Source organism: Engystomops pustulosus, chromosome 9 (genome assembly GCF_040894005.1).
Source record: "Engystomops pustulosus chromosome 9, aEngPut4.maternal, whole genome shotgun sequence".
In the NCBI taxonomy this organism is placed as follows: domain Eukaryota; kingdom Metazoa; phylum Chordata; class Amphibia; order Anura; family Leptodactylidae; genus Engystomops; species Engystomops pustulosus.
The window spans coordinates 63,913,404-63,928,192 of NC_092419.1; the positions used below are offsets into that span (position 1 = coordinate 63,913,404).

General features: G+C 45.2%; 49 pseudogenes; all 49 read left to right on the forward strand.

Annotated features, from left to right (window-relative positions):
* Window positions 1-454: 454 nt before the first annotated feature.
* On the forward strand, window positions 455-573 carry LOC140091658 (5S ribosomal RNA; annotated as a pseudogene).
* Window positions 574-832: 259 nt separating this feature from the next.
* LOC140086695 (5S ribosomal RNA) lies at window positions 833-951 on the forward strand (annotated as a pseudogene).
* Window positions 952-1,210: 259 nt separating this feature from the next.
* LOC140084085 (5S ribosomal RNA) lies at window positions 1,211-1,329 on the forward strand (annotated as a pseudogene).
* Window positions 1,330-1,588: 259 nt separating this feature from the next.
* On the forward strand, window positions 1,589-1,707 carry LOC140083115 (5S ribosomal RNA; annotated as a pseudogene).
* A 69-nt stretch (window positions 1,708-1,776) lies between these two features.
* LOC140079901 (5S ribosomal RNA) lies at window positions 1,777-1,895 on the forward strand (annotated as a pseudogene).
* Window positions 1,896-2,154: 259 nt separating this feature from the next.
* LOC140086381 (5S ribosomal RNA) lies at window positions 2,155-2,273 on the forward strand (annotated as a pseudogene).
* Window positions 2,274-3,091: 818 nt separating this feature from the next.
* LOC140083919 (5S ribosomal RNA) lies at window positions 3,092-3,210 on the forward strand (annotated as a pseudogene).
* A 70-nt stretch (window positions 3,211-3,280) lies between these two features.
* On the forward strand, window positions 3,281-3,399 carry LOC140079296 (5S ribosomal RNA; annotated as a pseudogene).
* Window positions 3,400-3,469: 70 nt separating this feature from the next.
* Window positions 3,470-3,588, forward strand: LOC140087690 (5S ribosomal RNA; annotated as a pseudogene).
* A 259-nt stretch (window positions 3,589-3,847) lies between these two features.
* LOC140079297 (5S ribosomal RNA) lies at window positions 3,848-3,966 on the forward strand (annotated as a pseudogene).
* Window positions 3,967-4,225: 259 nt separating this feature from the next.
* On the forward strand, window positions 4,226-4,344 carry LOC140086709 (5S ribosomal RNA; annotated as a pseudogene).
* A 259-nt stretch (window positions 4,345-4,603) lies between these two features.
* Window positions 4,604-4,722, forward strand: LOC140084097 (5S ribosomal RNA; annotated as a pseudogene).
* A 259-nt stretch (window positions 4,723-4,981) lies between these two features.
* On the forward strand, window positions 4,982-5,100 carry LOC140083116 (5S ribosomal RNA; annotated as a pseudogene).
* A 69-nt stretch (window positions 5,101-5,169) lies between these two features.
* Window positions 5,170-5,288, forward strand: LOC140098926 (5S ribosomal RNA; annotated as a pseudogene).
* A 70-nt stretch (window positions 5,289-5,358) lies between these two features.
* LOC140086710 (5S ribosomal RNA) lies at window positions 5,359-5,477 on the forward strand (annotated as a pseudogene).
* Window positions 5,478-5,736: 259 nt separating this feature from the next.
* On the forward strand, window positions 5,737-5,855 carry LOC140084837 (5S ribosomal RNA; annotated as a pseudogene).
* A 70-nt stretch (window positions 5,856-5,925) lies between these two features.
* Window positions 5,926-6,044, forward strand: LOC140086483 (5S ribosomal RNA; annotated as a pseudogene).
* A 637-nt stretch (window positions 6,045-6,681) lies between these two features.
* LOC140083922 (5S ribosomal RNA) lies at window positions 6,682-6,800 on the forward strand (annotated as a pseudogene).
* Window positions 6,801-6,870: 70 nt separating this feature from the next.
* Window positions 6,871-6,989, forward strand: LOC140079298 (5S ribosomal RNA; annotated as a pseudogene).
* Window positions 6,990-7,059: 70 nt separating this feature from the next.
* Window positions 7,060-7,178, forward strand: LOC140087691 (5S ribosomal RNA; annotated as a pseudogene).
* Window positions 7,179-7,437: 259 nt separating this feature from the next.
* On the forward strand, window positions 7,438-7,556 carry LOC140097819 (5S ribosomal RNA; annotated as a pseudogene).
* Window positions 7,557-7,626: 70 nt separating this feature from the next.
* Window positions 7,627-7,745, forward strand: LOC140092577 (5S ribosomal RNA; annotated as a pseudogene).
* Window positions 7,746-7,815: 70 nt separating this feature from the next.
* On the forward strand, window positions 7,816-7,934 carry LOC140088397 (5S ribosomal RNA; annotated as a pseudogene).
* Window positions 7,935-8,004: 70 nt separating this feature from the next.
* Window positions 8,005-8,123, forward strand: LOC140095283 (5S ribosomal RNA; annotated as a pseudogene).
* Window positions 8,124-8,382: 259 nt separating this feature from the next.
* Window positions 8,383-8,501, forward strand: LOC140092578 (5S ribosomal RNA; annotated as a pseudogene).
* A 70-nt stretch (window positions 8,502-8,571) lies between these two features.
* On the forward strand, window positions 8,572-8,690 carry LOC140095929 (5S ribosomal RNA; annotated as a pseudogene).
* Window positions 8,691-8,949: 259 nt separating this feature from the next.
* On the forward strand, window positions 8,950-9,068 carry LOC140091798 (5S ribosomal RNA; annotated as a pseudogene).
* Window positions 9,069-9,138: 70 nt separating this feature from the next.
* Window positions 9,139-9,257, forward strand: LOC140091028 (5S ribosomal RNA; annotated as a pseudogene).
* A 70-nt stretch (window positions 9,258-9,327) lies between these two features.
* LOC140095475 (5S ribosomal RNA) lies at window positions 9,328-9,446 on the forward strand (annotated as a pseudogene).
* A 70-nt stretch (window positions 9,447-9,516) lies between these two features.
* LOC140096139 (5S ribosomal RNA) lies at window positions 9,517-9,635 on the forward strand (annotated as a pseudogene).
* Window positions 9,636-9,704: 69 nt separating this feature from the next.
* Window positions 9,705-9,823, forward strand: LOC140097761 (5S ribosomal RNA; annotated as a pseudogene).
* Window positions 9,824-9,893: 70 nt separating this feature from the next.
* LOC140092930 (5S ribosomal RNA) lies at window positions 9,894-10,012 on the forward strand (annotated as a pseudogene).
* Window positions 10,013-10,082: 70 nt separating this feature from the next.
* Window positions 10,083-10,201, forward strand: LOC140086369 (5S ribosomal RNA; annotated as a pseudogene).
* A 259-nt stretch (window positions 10,202-10,460) lies between these two features.
* On the forward strand, window positions 10,461-10,579 carry LOC140087282 (5S ribosomal RNA; annotated as a pseudogene).
* A 69-nt stretch (window positions 10,580-10,648) lies between these two features.
* On the forward strand, window positions 10,649-10,767 carry LOC140092942 (5S ribosomal RNA; annotated as a pseudogene).
* A 70-nt stretch (window positions 10,768-10,837) lies between these two features.
* LOC140097029 (5S ribosomal RNA) lies at window positions 10,838-10,956 on the forward strand (annotated as a pseudogene).
* Window positions 10,957-11,404: 448 nt separating this feature from the next.
* On the forward strand, window positions 11,405-11,523 carry LOC140082087 (5S ribosomal RNA; annotated as a pseudogene).
* Window positions 11,524-11,593: 70 nt separating this feature from the next.
* On the forward strand, window positions 11,594-11,712 carry LOC140086019 (5S ribosomal RNA; annotated as a pseudogene).
* A 69-nt stretch (window positions 11,713-11,781) lies between these two features.
* On the forward strand, window positions 11,782-11,900 carry LOC140086021 (5S ribosomal RNA; annotated as a pseudogene).
* A 259-nt stretch (window positions 11,901-12,159) lies between these two features.
* Window positions 12,160-12,278, forward strand: LOC140089548 (5S ribosomal RNA; annotated as a pseudogene).
* A 70-nt stretch (window positions 12,279-12,348) lies between these two features.
* On the forward strand, window positions 12,349-12,467 carry LOC140079299 (5S ribosomal RNA; annotated as a pseudogene).
* A 70-nt stretch (window positions 12,468-12,537) lies between these two features.
* LOC140083128 (5S ribosomal RNA) lies at window positions 12,538-12,656 on the forward strand (annotated as a pseudogene).
* A 70-nt stretch (window positions 12,657-12,726) lies between these two features.
* Window positions 12,727-12,845, forward strand: LOC140098938 (5S ribosomal RNA; annotated as a pseudogene).
* Window positions 12,846-12,915: 70 nt separating this feature from the next.
* On the forward strand, window positions 12,916-13,034 carry LOC140096217 (5S ribosomal RNA; annotated as a pseudogene).
* Window positions 13,035-13,293: 259 nt separating this feature from the next.
* LOC140089714 (5S ribosomal RNA) lies at window positions 13,294-13,412 on the forward strand (annotated as a pseudogene).
* Window positions 13,413-14,049: 637 nt separating this feature from the next.
* On the forward strand, window positions 14,050-14,168 carry LOC140098565 (5S ribosomal RNA; annotated as a pseudogene).
* Window positions 14,169-14,238: 70 nt separating this feature from the next.
* Window positions 14,239-14,357, forward strand: LOC140087694 (5S ribosomal RNA; annotated as a pseudogene).
* A 69-nt stretch (window positions 14,358-14,426) lies between these two features.
* On the forward strand, window positions 14,427-14,545 carry LOC140084845 (5S ribosomal RNA; annotated as a pseudogene).
* Window positions 14,546-14,615: 70 nt separating this feature from the next.
* On the forward strand, window positions 14,616-14,734 carry LOC140079300 (5S ribosomal RNA; annotated as a pseudogene).
* Window positions 14,735-14,789: the final 55 nt, after the last annotated feature.

Sequence of the window (14,789 nt, forward strand, 5' to 3'; positions counted from 1 at the left end):
AAGTTCTGGTGACCCTTTTGAACCTGAAAATTGTGTTAGTTTCTATATGAGATAGTAGAAGAAGGTTCAAATTGAACAACTGCTGTCAACGGCCATTCTAAGCTGAATGTGTGTGCTCTTGTCAGATCGCAGCAGCGATGCAGCTTAAGGCTTGGCAAGTACCAGCATGGAAGACTGGCTGGGAATCCCAAGTTCTGTTGACCTTTTTGAACCTGAAAATTGTGTTAGTTTCTCTATGAGATAGTAAAAGAAGGTTCAAATTGAACAGCTGCTGTCAACGGCAATTCTAAGCTGAATGTGCCTGCTCTCGTCAGATCGCAGCAGCTTAAGGCTTGGCAAGTACCAGCATGGGAGACTGGCTGGGAATCCCAAGTTCCGTTGACCTTTTTGAACCTGAAAATTGTGTTAGTTTCTCTATGAGATAGTAAAAGAAGGTTCAAATTGAACAGCTGCTGTCAACGGCCATTCTAAGCTGAATGTGCATGCTCTCGTCAGATCGCAGCAGCAATGCAGCTTAAGGCTTGGCAAGTACCAGCATGGGAGACTGGCTGGGAATCCCAAGTTCTGTTGACCTTTTTGAACCTGAAAATTGTGTTAGTTTCTCCATGAGATAGTAAAAGAAGGTTCAAATTGAACAGCTGCTGTCAACGGCCATTCTAAGCTGAATGTGCGTGCTCTTGGCAGATCGCAGCAGCAATGCAGCTTAAGGCTTGGCAAGTACCAGCATGGGAGACTGGCTGGGAATCCCAAGTTCTGTTGTCCTTTTTGAACTTGAAAATTGTTTTAGTTTCTCTATGAGATAGTAAAAAAAGGTTCAATTTGAAATGCTGCTGTCAACGGCCATTCTAAGCTGAATGTGCCTGCTCTCGTCAGATCGCAGCAGTGATGCAGCTTAAGGCTTGGCAAGTACCAGCATGGGAGACTGGCTGGGAATCCCAAGTTCCGTTGACATTTTTGAACCTGAAAATTGTGTTAGTTTCTCTATGAGATAGCAAAAGAAGGTTCAAATTGAACAGCTGCTGTCAACGGCCATTCTAAGCTGAATGTGTGTGCTCTTGTCAGATCGCAGCAGCGATGCAGCTTAAGGCTTGGCAAGTACCAGCATGGGAGACTGGCTGGGAATCCCAAGTTCTGTTGACCTTTTTGAACCTGAAAATTGTGTTAGTTTCTCTATGAGATAGTAAAAGAAGGTTCAAGTTGAACAGCTGCTGTCAACGGCAATTCTAAGCTGAATGTGCCTGCTCTCGTCAGATCGCAGCAGCAATGCAGCTTAAGGCTTGGCAAGTACCAGCATGGGAGACTGCCTGGGAATCCCAAGTTCCGTTGACCTTTTTGAACCTGAAAATTGTGTTAGTTTCTATATGAGATAGTAGAAGAAGGTTCAAATTGAACAACTGCTGTCAACGGCCATTCTAAGCTGAATGTGTGTGCTCTTGTCAGATCGCAGCAGCGATGCAGCTTAAGGCTTGGCAAGTACCAGCATGGGAGACTGGCTGGGAATCCCAAGTTCTGTTGACCTTTTTGAACCTGAAAATTGTGTTAGTTTCTCTATGAGATAGTAAAAGAAGGTTCAAATTGAAAAGCTGCTGTCAACGGCAATTCTAAGCTGAATGTGCCTGCTCTCGTCAGATCGCAGCAGCAATGCAGCTTAAGGCTTGGCAAGTACCAGCATGGGAGACTGGCTGGGAATTCCAAGTTCCGTTGACCTTTTTGAACATGAAAATGTGTTAGTTTCTCTATGAGATAGTAAAAGAAGGTTCAAATTGAACAGCTTCTGTCAACGGCCATTCTAAGCTGAATGTGCCTGCTCTCATCAGATCGCAGCAGCAATGCAGCTTAAGGCTTGGCAAGTACCAGCATGGGAGACTGGCTGGGAATCCCAAGTTCTGTTGACCTTTTTGAACCTGAAAATTGTGTTAGTTTCTCTATGAGATAGTAAAAGAAGGTTCAAATTGAACAGCTGCTGTCAACGGCCATTCTAAGCTGAATGTGCCTGCTCTTGTCAGATCGCAGCAGCAATGCAGCTTAAGGCTTGGCAAGTACCAGCATGGGAGACTGGCTTGGAATCCCAAGTTCTGGTGACCTTTTTGAACCTGAAAATTGTGTTAGTTTCTCTATGAGATAGTAAAAGAAGGTTCAAATTGAACAGCTGCTGTCAACGGCAATTCTAAGCTGTATGTGCCTGCTCTCGTCAGATCGCAGCAGCAATGCAGCTTAAGGCTTGGCAAGTACCAGCATGGGAGACTGGCTGGGAATCCCAAGTTCCGTTGACCTTTTTGAACCTGAAAATTGTGTTAGTTTCTCTATGAGATAGCAAAAGAAGGTTCAAATTGAACAGCTGCTGTCAACGGCCATTCTAAGCTGAATGTGCCTGCTCTCGTCAGATCGCAGCAGCAATGCAGCTTAAGGCTTGGCAGGTACCAGCATGGGAGACTTGCTTGGAATCCCAAGTTCTGGTGACCCTTTTGAACCTGAAAATTGTGTTAGTTTCTATATGAGATAGTAGAAGAAGGTTCAAATTGAACAACTGCTGTCAACGGCCATTCTAAGCTGAATGTGTGTGCTCTTGTCAGATCGCAGCAGCGATGCAGCTTAAGGCTTGGCAAGTACCAGCATGGAAGACTGGCTGGGAATCCCAAGTTCTGTTGACCTTTTTGAACCTGAAAATTGTGTTAGTTTCTCTATGAGATAGTAAAAGAAGGTTCAAATTGAACAGCTGCTGTCAACGGCAATTCTAAGCTGAATGTGCCTGCTCTCGTCAGATCGCAGCAGCTTAAGGCTTGGCAAGTACCAGCATGGGAGACTGGCTGGGAATCCCAAGTTCCGTTGACCTTTTTGAACCTGAAAATTGTGTTAGTTTCTCTATGAGATAGTAAAAGAAGGTTCAAATTGAACAGCTGCTGTCAACGGCCATTCTAAGCTGAATGTGCATGCTCTCGTCAGATCGCAGCAGCAATGCAGCTTAAGGCTTGGCAGGTACCAGCATGGGAGACTTGCTTGGAATCCCAAGTTCTGGTGACCCTTTTGAACCTGAAAATTGTGTTAGTTTCTCTATGAGATAGTAAAAGAAGGTTCAAATTGAACAGCTGCTGTCAACGGCAATTCTAAGCTGAATGTGCCTGCTCTCGTCAGATCGCAGCAGCAATGCAGCTTAAGGCTTGGCAAGTACCAGCATGGGAGACTGGCTGGGAATCCCAAGTTCCGTTGACCTTTTTGAACCTGAAAATTGTGTTAGTTTCTCTATGATATAGCGAAAGAAGGTTCAAATTGAACAGCTGCTGTCAACGGCCATTCTAAGCTGAATGTGCCTGCTCTCGTCAGATCGCAGCAGCAATGCAGCTTAAGGCTTGGCAAGTACCAGCATGGGAGACTGGCTGGGAATCCCAAGTTCTGTTGACCTTTTTGAACCTGAAAATTGTGTTAGTTTCTCTATGAGATAGTAAAAGAAGGTTCAAATTGAACAGCTGCTGTCAACGGCCATTCTAAGCTGAATGTGCCTGCTCTCGTCAGATCGCAGCAGCAATGCAGCGTAAGGCTTGGCAAGTACCAGCATGGGAGACTGGCTGGGAATTCCAAGTTCCGTTGACCTTTTTGAACCTGAAAATTGTGTTAGTTTCTCTATGAGATAGCAAAAGAAGGTTCAATTTGAACAGCTGCTGTCAACTGCCATTCTAAGCTGAATGTGCGTGCTCTTGTCAGATTGCAGCAGCGATTCAGCTTAAGGCTTGGCAAGTACCAGCAAGGGAAACTGGCTGGGAATTCCAAGTTCCGTTGACCTTTTTGAACCTGAAAATTGTGTTAGTTTCTCTATGAGATAGTAAAAGAAGGTTCAAATTGAACAGCTGTTGTCAACGGCCATTCTAAGCTGAATGTGCCTGCTCTCGTCAGATCGCAGCAGCAATGCAGCTTAAGGCTTGGCAAGTACCAGCATGGGAGACTGGCTGGGAATCCCAAGTTCTGTTGACCTTTTTGAACCTGAAAATTGTGTTAGTTTCTCCATGAGATAGTAAAAGAAGGTTCAAATTGAACAGCTGCTGTCAACGGCCATTCTAAGCTGAATGTGCGTGCTCTTGGCAGATCGCAGCAGCAATGCAGCTTAAGGCTTGGCAAGTACCAGCATGGGAGACTGGCTGGGAATCCCAAGTTCTGTTGTCCTTTTTGAACTTGAAAATTGTTTTAGTTTCTCTATGAGATAGTAAAAAAAGGTTCAATTTGAAATGCTGCTGTCAACGGCCATTCTAAGCTGAATGTGCCTGCTCTCGTCAGATCGCAGCAGTGATGCAGCTTAAGGCTTGGCAAGTACCAGCATGGGAGACTGGCTGGGAATCCCAAGTTCCGTTGACATTTTTGAACCTGAAAATTGTGTTAGTTTCTCTATGAGATAGCAAAAGAAGGTTCAAATTGAACAGCTGCTGTCAACGGCCATTCTAAGCTGAATGTGTGTGCTCTTGTCAGATCGCAGCAGCGATGCAGCTTAAGGCTTGGCAAGTACCAGCATGGGAGACTGGCTGGGAATCCCAAGTTCTGTTGACCTTTTTGAACCTGAAAATTGTGTTAGTTTCTCTATGAGATAGTAAAAGAAGGTTCAAGTTGAACAGCTGCTGTCAACGGCAATTCTAAGCTGAATGTGCCTGCTCTCGTCAGATCGCAGCAGCAATGCAGCTTAAGGCTTGGCAAGTACCAGCATGGGAGACTGCCTGGGAATCCCAAGTTCCGTTGACCTTTTTGAACCTGAAAATTGTGTTAGTTTCTATATGAGATAGTAGAAGAAGGTTCAAATTGAACAACTGCTGTCAACGGCCATTCTAAGCTGAATGTGTGTGCTCTTGTCAGATCGCAGCAGCGATGCAGCTTAAGGCTTGGCAAGTACCAGCATGGGAGACTGGCTGGGAATCCCAAGTTCTGTTGACCTTTTTGAACCTGAAAATTGTGTTAGTTTCTCTATGAGATAGTAAAAGAAGGTTCAAATTGAAAAGCTGCTGTCAACGGCAATTCTAAGCTGAATGTGCCTGCTCTCGTCAGATCGCAGCAGCAATGCAGCTTAAGGCTTGGCAAGTACCAGCATGGGAGACTGGCTGGGAATTCCAAGTTCCGTTGACCTTTTTGAACATGAAAATGTGTTAGTTTCTCTATGAGATAGTAAAAGAAGGTTCAAATTGAACAGCTTCTGTCAACGGCCATTCTAAGCTGAATGTGCCTGCTCTCATCAGATCGCAGCAGCAATGCAGCTTAAGGCTTGGCAAGTACCAGCATGGGAGACTGGCTGGGAATCCCAAGTTCCGTTGACCTTTTTGAACCTGAAAATTGTGTTAGTTTCTCTATGAGATAGCAAAAGAAGGTTCAAATTGAACAGCTGCTGTCAACGGCCATTCTAAGCTGAATGTGCCTGCTCTTATCAGATCGCAGCAGCAATGCAGCTTAAGGCTTGGCAAGTACCAGCATGGGAGACTGGCTGGGAATCCCAAGTTCTGTTGACCTTTTTGAACCTGAAAATTGTGTTAGTTTCTCTATGAGATAGTAAAAGAAGGTTCAAATTGAACAGCTGCTGTCAACGGCCATTCTAAGCTGAATGTGCCTGCTCTTGTCAGATCGCAGCAGCAATGCAGCTTAAGGCTTGGCAAGTACCAGCATGGGAGACTGGCTTGGAATCCCAAGTTCTGGTGACCTTTTTGAACCTGAAAATTGTGTTAGTTTCTCTATGAGATAGTAAAAGAAGGTTCAAATTGAACAGCTGCTGTCAACGGCAATTCTAAGCTGAATGTGCCTGCTCTCGTCAGATCTCAGCAGCAATGCAGCTTAAGGCTTGGCAAGTACCAGCATGGGAGACTTCCTGGGAATCCCAAGTTCCGTTGACCTTTTTGAACCTGAAAATTGTGTTAGTTTCTCTATGAGATAGCAAAAGAAGGTTCAAATTGAACAGCTGCTGTCAACGGCCATTCTAAGCTGAATGTGCCTGCTCTCGTCAGATCGCAGCAGCAATGCAGCTTAAGGCTTGGCAAGTACCAGCATGGGAGGCTGGCTGGGAATCCCAAGTTCTGTTGACCTTTTTTAACCTGAAAATTGTGTTAGTTTCTCTATGAGATAGTAAAAGAAGGTTCAAATTGAACAGCTTTTGTCAACGGCCATTCTAAGCTGAATGTGCATGCTCTCGTCAGATTGCAGCAGCAATGCAGCTTAAGGCTTGGCAAGTACCAGCATGGGAGACTGGCTTGGAATCCCAAGTTCTGGTGACCTTTTTGAACCTGAAAATTGTGTTAGTTTCTATATGAGATAGTAGAAGAAGGTTCAAATTGAACAACTGCTGTCAACGGCCATTCTAAGCTGAATGTGTGTGCTCTTGTCAGATCGCAGCAGCGATGCAGCTTAAGGCTTGGCAAGTACCAGCATGGGAGACTGGCTGGGAATCCCAAGTTCTGTTGACCTTTTTGAACCTGAAAATTGTGTTAGTTTCTCTATGAGATAGTAAAAGAAGGTTCAAATTGAACAGCTGCTGTCAACGGCCATTCTAAGCTGAATGTGCCTGCTCTTGTCAGATCGCAGCAGCAATGCAGCTTAAGGCTTGGCAAGTACCAGCATGGGAGACTGGCTTGGAATCCCAAGTTCTGGTGACCTTTTTGAACCTGAAAATTGTGTTAGTTTCTCTATGAGATAGTAAAAGAAGGTTCAAATTGAACAGCTGCTGTCAACGGCAATTCTAAGCTGAATGTGCCTGCTCTCGTCAGATCGCAGCAGCAATGCAGCTTAAGGCTTGGCAAGTACCAGCATGGGAGACTGGCTGGGAATCCCAAGTTCCGTTGACCTTTTTGAACCTGAAAATTGTGTTAGTTTCTCTATGATATAGCGAAAGAAGGTTCAAATTGAACAGCTGCTGTCAACGGCCATTCTAAGCTGAATGTGCCTGCTCTCGTCAGATCGCAGCAGCAATGCAGCTTAAGGCTTGGCAAGTACCAGCATGGGAGACTGGCTGGGAATCCCAAGTTCTGTTGACCTTTTTGAACCTGAAAATTGTGTTAGTTTCTCTATGAGATAGTAAAAGAAGGTTCAAATTGAACAGCTGCTGTCAACGGCCATTCTAAGCTGAATGTGCCTGCTCTCGTCAGATCGCAGCAGCAATGCAGCGTAAGGCTTGGCAAGTACCAGCATGGGAGACTGGCTGGGAATTCCAAGTTCCGTTGACCTTTTTGAACCTGAAAATTGTGTTAGTTTCTCTATGAGATAGCAAAAGAAGGTTCAATTTGAACAGCTGCTGTCAACTGCCATTCTAAGCTGAATGTGCGTGCTCTTGTCAGATTGCAGCAGCGATTCAGCTTAAGGCTTGGCAAGTACCAGCAAGGGAAACTGGCTGGGAATCCCAAGTTCTGGTGAGCTTTTTGAACCTGAAAATTGTGTTAGTTTCTCTATGAGATAGTAGAAGAAGGTTCAAATTGAACAGCTGCAGTCAACTGCCATTCTATGCTGAATGTGCCTGCTCTCGTCAGATCGCAGCAGCAATGCAGCTTAAGGCTTGGCAAGTACCAGCATGGGAGACTGGCTGGGAATCCCAAGTTCCGTTGACCTTTTTGAACCTGAAAATTGTGTTAGTTTCTCTATGAGATAGCAAAAGAAGGTTCAAATTGAACAGCTGCTGTCAACGGCCATTCTAAGCTGAATGTGCCTGCTCTCGTCAGATCGCAGCAGCAATGCAGCGTAAGGCTTGGCAAGTACCAGCATGGGAGACTGGCTGGGAATCCCAAGTTCCGTTGACATTTTTGAACCTGAAAATTGTGTTAGTTTCTCTATGAGATAGCAAAAGAAGGTTCAAATTGAACAGCTGCTGTCAACGGCCATTCTAAGCTGAATGGGCCTGCTCTCGTCAGATCGCAGCAGCAATGCAGCTTAAGGCTTGGCAAGTACCAGCATGGGAGACTGGCTGGGAATCCCAAGTTCTGTTGACCTTTTTGAACCTTAAAATTGTGTTAGTTTCTCTATGAGATAGTAAAAGAAGGTTCAAATTGAACAGCTGCTGTCAACGGCCATTCTAAGCTGAATGTGCCTGCTCTCGTCAGATCGCAGCAGCAATGCAGCGTAAGGCTTGGCAAGTACCAGCATGGGAGATTGGCTGGGAATTCCAAGTTCCGTTGACCTTTTTGAACCTGAAAATTGTGTTAGTTTCTCTATGAGATAGCAAAAGAAGGTTCAATTTGAACAGCTGCTGTCAACTGCCATTCTAAGCTGAATGTGCGTGCTCTTGTCAGATTGCAGCAGCGATTCAGCTTAAGGCTTGGCAAGTACCAGCATGGGAAACTGGCTGGGAATCCCAAGTTCTGGTGAGCTTTTTCAACCTGAAAATTGTGTTAGTTTCTCTATGAGATAGTAGAAGAAGGTTCAAATTGAACAGCTGCTGTCAACGGCCATTCTAAGCTGAATGTGCCTGCTCTCGTCAGATCGCAGCAGCAATGCAGCGTAAGGCTTGGCAAGTACCAGCATGGGAGACTGGCTGGGAATCCCAAGTTCCGTTGACATTTTTGAACCTGAAAATTGTGTTAGTTTCTCTATGAGATAGCAAAAGAAGGTTCAAATTGAACAGCTGCTGTCAACGGCCATTCTAAGCTGAATGTGCGTGCTCTTGTCAGATCGCAGCAGCGATGCAGCTTAAGGCTTGGCAAGTACCAGCATGGGAGACTGGCTGGGAATCCCAAGTTCCGTTGACCTTTTTGAACCTGAAAATTGTGTTAGTTTCTCTATGAGATAGTAAAAGAAGGTTCAAATTGAACAGCTGCTGTCAACGGCCATTCTAAGCTGAATGTGCGTGCTCTTGTCAGATCGCAGCAGTGATGCAGCTTAAGGCTTGGCAAGTACCAGCATGGGAGACTGGCTGGGAATCCCAAGTTCTGGTGACTTTTTTGAACCTGAAAATTGTGTTAGTTTCTCTATGAGATAGTAAAAGAAGGTTCAAATTGAACAGCTGCTGTCAACGGCCATTCTAAGCTGAATGTGCCTGCTCTCGTCAGATCGCAGCAGCAATGCAACTTAAGGCTTGGCAAGTACCAGCATGGGAGACTGGCTGGGAGTCCCAAGTTCCGTTGACCTTTTTGAACCTGAAAATTGTGTTAGTTTCTCTATGAGATAGCAAAAGAAGGTTCAAATTGAACACCTGCTGTCAACGGCCATTCTAAGCTGAATGTGCCTGCTCTTGTCAGATCGCAGCAGCAATGCAGCTTAAGGCTTGGCAAGTACCAGCATGGGAGACTGGCTGGGAATCCCAAGTTCTGTTGACCTTTTTGAACCTGAAAATTGTGTTAGTTTCTCTATGAGATAGTAAAAGAAGGTTCAAATTGAACAGCTGCTGTCAACGGCAATTCTAAGCTGAATGTGCCTGCTCTTGTCAGATCGCAGCAGCAATGCAGCTTAAGGCTTGGCAAGTACCAGCATGGGAGACTGGCTGGGAATCCCAAGTTCTGTTGACCTTTTTGAACCTGAAAATTGTGTTAGTTTCTCTATGAGATAGCAAAAGAAGGTTCAAATTGAACAGCTGCTGTCAACGGCCATTCTAAGCTGAATGTGCCTGCTCTCGTCAGATCGCAGCAGCAATGCAACGTAAGGCTTGGCAAGTACCAGCATGGGAGACTGGCTGGGAATTCCAAGTTCCGTTGACCTTTTTGAACCTGAAAATGTGTTAGCTTCTCTATGAGATAGTAAAAGAAGGTTCAAATTGAACAGCTGCTGTCAACGGCCATTCTAAGCTGAATGTGCGTGCTCTTGTCAGATCGCAGCAGCAATGCAGCTTAAGGCTTGGCAAGTACCAGCATGGGAGACTGGCTGGGAATCCCAAGTTCTGTTGACCTTTTTGAACTTGAAAATTGTTTTAGTTTCTCTATGAGATAGTAAAAGAAGGTTCAATTTGAAATGCTGCTGTCAACGGCCATTCTAAGCTGAATGTGCCTGCTCTCGTCAGATCGCAGCAGCAATGCAGCTTAAGGCTTGGCAAGTACCAGCATGGGAGACTGGCTGGGAATCCCAAGTTCCGTTGACCTTTTTGAACCTGAAAATTGTGTTAGTTTCTCTATGAGATAGTAAAAGAAGGTTCAAATTGAACAGCTGCTGTCAACGGCCATTCTAAGCTGAATGTGCGTGCTCTCGTCAGATCGCAGCAGCGATGCAGCTTAAGGCTTGGCAAGTACCAGCATGGGAGACTGGCTGGGAATCCCAAGTTCCGTTGACCTTTTTGAACCTGAAAATTGTGTTAGTTTCTCTATGAGATAGTAAAAGAAGGTTCAAATTGAACAGCTGCTGTCAACGGCCATTCTAAGCTGAATGTGCGTGCTCTTGTCAGATCGCAGCAGTGATGCAGCTTAAGGCTTGGCAAGTACCAGCATGGGAGACTGGCTGGGAATCCCAAGTTCTGGTGACTTTTTTGAACCTGAAAATTGTGTTAGTTTCTCTATGAGATAGTAAAAGAAGGTTCAAATTGAACAGCTGCTGTCAACGGCCATTCTAAGCTGAATGTGCCTGCTCTCGTCAGATCGCAGCAGCAATGCAACTTAAGGCTTGGCAAGTACCAGCATGGGAGACTGGCTGGGAATCCCAAGTTCCGTTGACCTTTTTGAACCTGAAAATGTGTTAGTTTCTCTATGAGATAGTAAAAGAAGGTTCAAATTGAACAGCTGCTGTCAACGGCCATTCTAAGCTGAATGTGCCTGCTCTCGTCAGATCGCAGCAGCAATGCAGCTTAAGGCTTGGCAAGTACCAGCATGGGAGACTGGCTGGGAATCCCAAGTTCCGTTGACCTTTTTGAACCTGAAAATTGTGTTAGTTTCTCTATGAGATAGCAAAAGAAGGTTCAAATTGAACAGCTGCTGTCAACGGCCATTCTAAGCTGAATGTGCCTGCTCTTGTCAGATCGCAGCAGCAATGCAGCTTAAGGCTTGGCAAGTATCAGCATGGGAGACTGGCTGGGAATCCCAAGTTCTGTTGACCTTTTTGAACCTGAAAATTGTGTTAGTTTCTCTATGAGATAGTAAAAGAAGGTTCAAATTGAACAGCTGCTGTCAACGGCCATTCTAAGCTGAATGTGCCTGCTCTTGTCAGATTGCAGCAGCAATGCAGCTTAAGGCTTGGCAAGTATCAGCATGGGAGACTGGCTTTGAATCCCAAGTTCTGGTGACCTTTTTGAACCTGAAAATTGTGTTAGTTTCTATATGAGATAGTAGAAGAAGGTTCAAATTGAACAACTGCTGTCAACGGCCATTCTAAGCTGAATGTGTGTGCTCTTGTCAGATCGCAGCAGCGATGCAGCTTAAGGCTTGGCAAGTACCAGCATGGGAGACTGGCTGGGAATCCCAAGTTCCGTTGACCTTTTTGAACCTGAAAATTGTGTTAGTTTCTCTATGAGATAGCAAAAGAAGGTTCAAATTGAACAGCTGCTGTCAACGGCCATTCTAAGCTGAATGTGCCTGCTCTCGTCAGATCGCAGCAGCAATGCAGCTTAAGGCTTGGCAAGTACCAGCATGGGGGACTGGCTGGGAATCCCAAGTTCTGTTGACCTTTTTTAACCTGAAAATTGTGTTAGTTTCTCTATGAGATAGTAAAAGAAGGTTCAAATTGAACAGCTGCTGTCAACGGCCATTCTAAGCTGAATGTGCGTGCTCTCGTCAGATCGCAGCAGCAATGCAGCTTAAGGCTTGGCAAGTACCAGCATGGGAGACTGGCTGGGAATTCCAAGTTCCGTTGACCTTTTTGAACCTGAAAATGTGTTAGTTTCTCTATGAGATAGTAAAAGAAGGTTCAAATTGAACAGCTGCTGTCAACGGCCATTCTAAGCTGAATGTGCGTGCTCTCGTCAGATCGCAGCAGCAATGCAGCTTAAGGCTTGGCAAGTACCAGCATGGGAGACTGGCTGGGAATTCCAAGTTCCGTTGACCTTTTTGAACCTGAAAATTGTGTTAGTTTCTATATGAGATAGTAGAAGAAGGTTCAAATTGAACAACTGCTGTCAATGGCCATTCTAAGCTGAATGTGTGTGCTCTTGTCAGATCGCAGCAGCGATGCAGCTTAAGGCTTGGCAAGTACCAGCATGGGAGACTGGCTGGGAATCCCAAGTTCTGTTGACCTTTTTGAACCTGAAAATTGTGTTAGTTTCTCTATGAGATAGTAAAAGAAGGTTCAAATTGAACAGCTGCTGTCAACGGCCATTCTAAGCTGAATGTGCCTGCTCTCGTCAGATCGCAGCAGCAATGCAGCGTAAGGCTTGGCAAGTACCAGCATGGGAGACTGGCTGGGAATCCCAAGTTCCGTTGACCTTTTTGAACCTGAAAATTGTGTTAGTTTCTCTATGAGATAGCAAAAGAAGGTTCAAATTGAACAGCTGCCGTCAACGGCCATTCTAAGCTGAATGTGCCTGCTCTCGTCAGATCGCAGCAGCAATGCAGCTTAAGGCTTGGCAAGTACCAGCATGGGAGACTGGCTGGGAATCCCAAGTTCTGTTGACCTTTTTTAACCTGAAAATTGTGTTAGTTTCTCTATGAGATAGTAAAAGAAGGTTCAAATTGAACAGCTGCTGTCAACGGCCATTCTAAGCTGAATGTGCCTGCTCTCGTCAGATCGCAGCAGCAATGCAGCTTAAGGCTTGGCAAGTACCAGCATGGGAGACTGGCTGGGAATTCCAAGTTCCGTTGACCTTTTTGAACCTGAAAATTGTGTTAGTTTCTCTATGAGATAGTAAAAGAAGGTTCAAATTGAACAGCTGCTGTCAACGGCCATTCTAAGCTGAATGTGCCTGCTCTCATCAGATCGCAGCAGCAATGCAGCTTAAGGCTTGGCAAGTACCAGCATGGGAGACTGGCTGGGAATCCCAAGTTCCGTTGACCTTTTTGAACCTGAAAATTGTGTTAGTTTCTCTATGAGATAGCAAAAGAAGGTTCAAATTGAACACCTGCTGTCAACGGCCATTCTAAGCTGAATGTGCCTGCTCTTGTCAGATCGCAGCAGCAATGTAGCTTAAGGCTTGGCAAGTACCAGCATGGGAGACTGGCTGGGAATCCCAAGTTCTGTTGACCTTTTTGAACCTGAAAATTGTGTTAGTTTCTCTATGAGATAGTAAAAGAAGGTTCAAATTGAACAGCTGCTGTCAACGGCCATTCTAAGCTGAATGTGCCTGCTCTTGTCAGATCGCAGCAGCAATGCAGCTTAAGGCTTGGCAAGTACCAGCATGGGAGACTGGCTTGGAATCCCAAGTTCTGGTGACCTTTTTGAACCTGAAAATTGTGTTAGTTTCTCTATGAGATAGTAAAAGAAGGTTCAAATTGAACAGCTGCTGTCAACGGCAATTCTAAGCTGAATGTGCCTGCTCTTGTCAGATCGCAGCAGCAATGCAGCTTAAGGCTTGGCAAGTACCAGCATGGGAGACTGCCTGGGAATCCCAAGTTCTGTTGACCTTTTTTAACCTGAAAATTGTGTTAGTTTCTCTATGAGATAGCAAAAGAAGGTTCAATTTGAACAGCTGCTGTCAACTGCCATTCTAAGCTGAATGTGCATGCGCTCGTCAGATCGCAGCAGCAATGCAGCTTAAGGCTTGGCAAGTACCAGCATGGGAGACTGGCTTGGAATCCCAAGTTCTGGTGACCTTTTTGAACCTGAAAATTGTGTTAGTTTCTATATGAGATAGTAGAAGAAGGTTCAAATTGAACAACTGCTGTCAACGGCCATTCTAAGCTGAATGTGTGTGCTCTTGTCAGATCGCAGCAGCGATGCAGCTTAAGGCTTGGCAAGTACCACCATGGGAGACTGGCTGGGAATCCCAAGTTCCGTTGACCTTTTTGAACCTGAAAATTGTGTTAGTTTCTCTATGAGATAGCAAAAGAAGGTTCAATTTGAACAGCTGCTGTCAACTGCCATTCTAAGCTGAATGTGCGTGCTCTTGTCAGATTGCAGCAGCGATTCAGCTTAAGGCTTGGCAAGTACCAGCAAGGGAAACTGGCTGGGAATCCCAAGTTCTGATGAGCTTTTTGAACCTGAAAATTGTGTTAGTTTCTCTATGAGATAGTAGAAGAAGGTTCAAATTGAACAGCTGCAGTCAACTGCCATTCTAAGCTGAATGTGCCTGCTCTCGTCAGATCGCAGCAGCAATGCAGCTTAAGGCTTGGCAAGTACCAGCATGGCAGACTGGCTGGGAATCCCAAGTTCCGTTGACCTTTTTGAACCTGAAAATTGTGTTAGTTTCTCTATGAGATAGCAAAAGAAGGTTCAAATTGAACAGCTGCTGTCAACGGCCATTCTAAGCTGAATGTGCCTGCTCTCGTCAGATCGCAGCAGCAATGCAGCGTAAGGCTTGGCAAGTACCAGCATGGGAGACTGGCTGGGAATTCCAAGTTCCGTTGACCTTTTTGAACCTGAAAATGTGTTAGTTTCTCTATGAGATAGTAAAAGAAGGTTCAAATTGAACAGCTGCTGTCAACGGCCATTCTAAGCTGAATGTGCCTGCTCTCGTCAGATCGCAGCAGCAATGCAGCTTAAGGCTTGGCAAGTACCAGCATGGGAGGCTGGCTGGGAATCCCAAGTTCCGTTGACCTTTTTGAACCTGAAAATTGTGTTAGTTTCTCTATGAGATAGCAAAAGCAGGTTCAAATTGAACAGCTGCTGTCAACGGCCATTCTAAGCTGAATGTGCCTGCTCTCGTCAGATCGCAGCAGCAATGCAGCTTAAGGCTTGGCAAGTACCAGCATGGGAGACTGGCTGGGAATCCCAAGTTCTGTTGACCTTTTTGAACCTGAAAATTGTGTTAGTTTCTCCATGAGATAGTAAAAGAAGGTTCA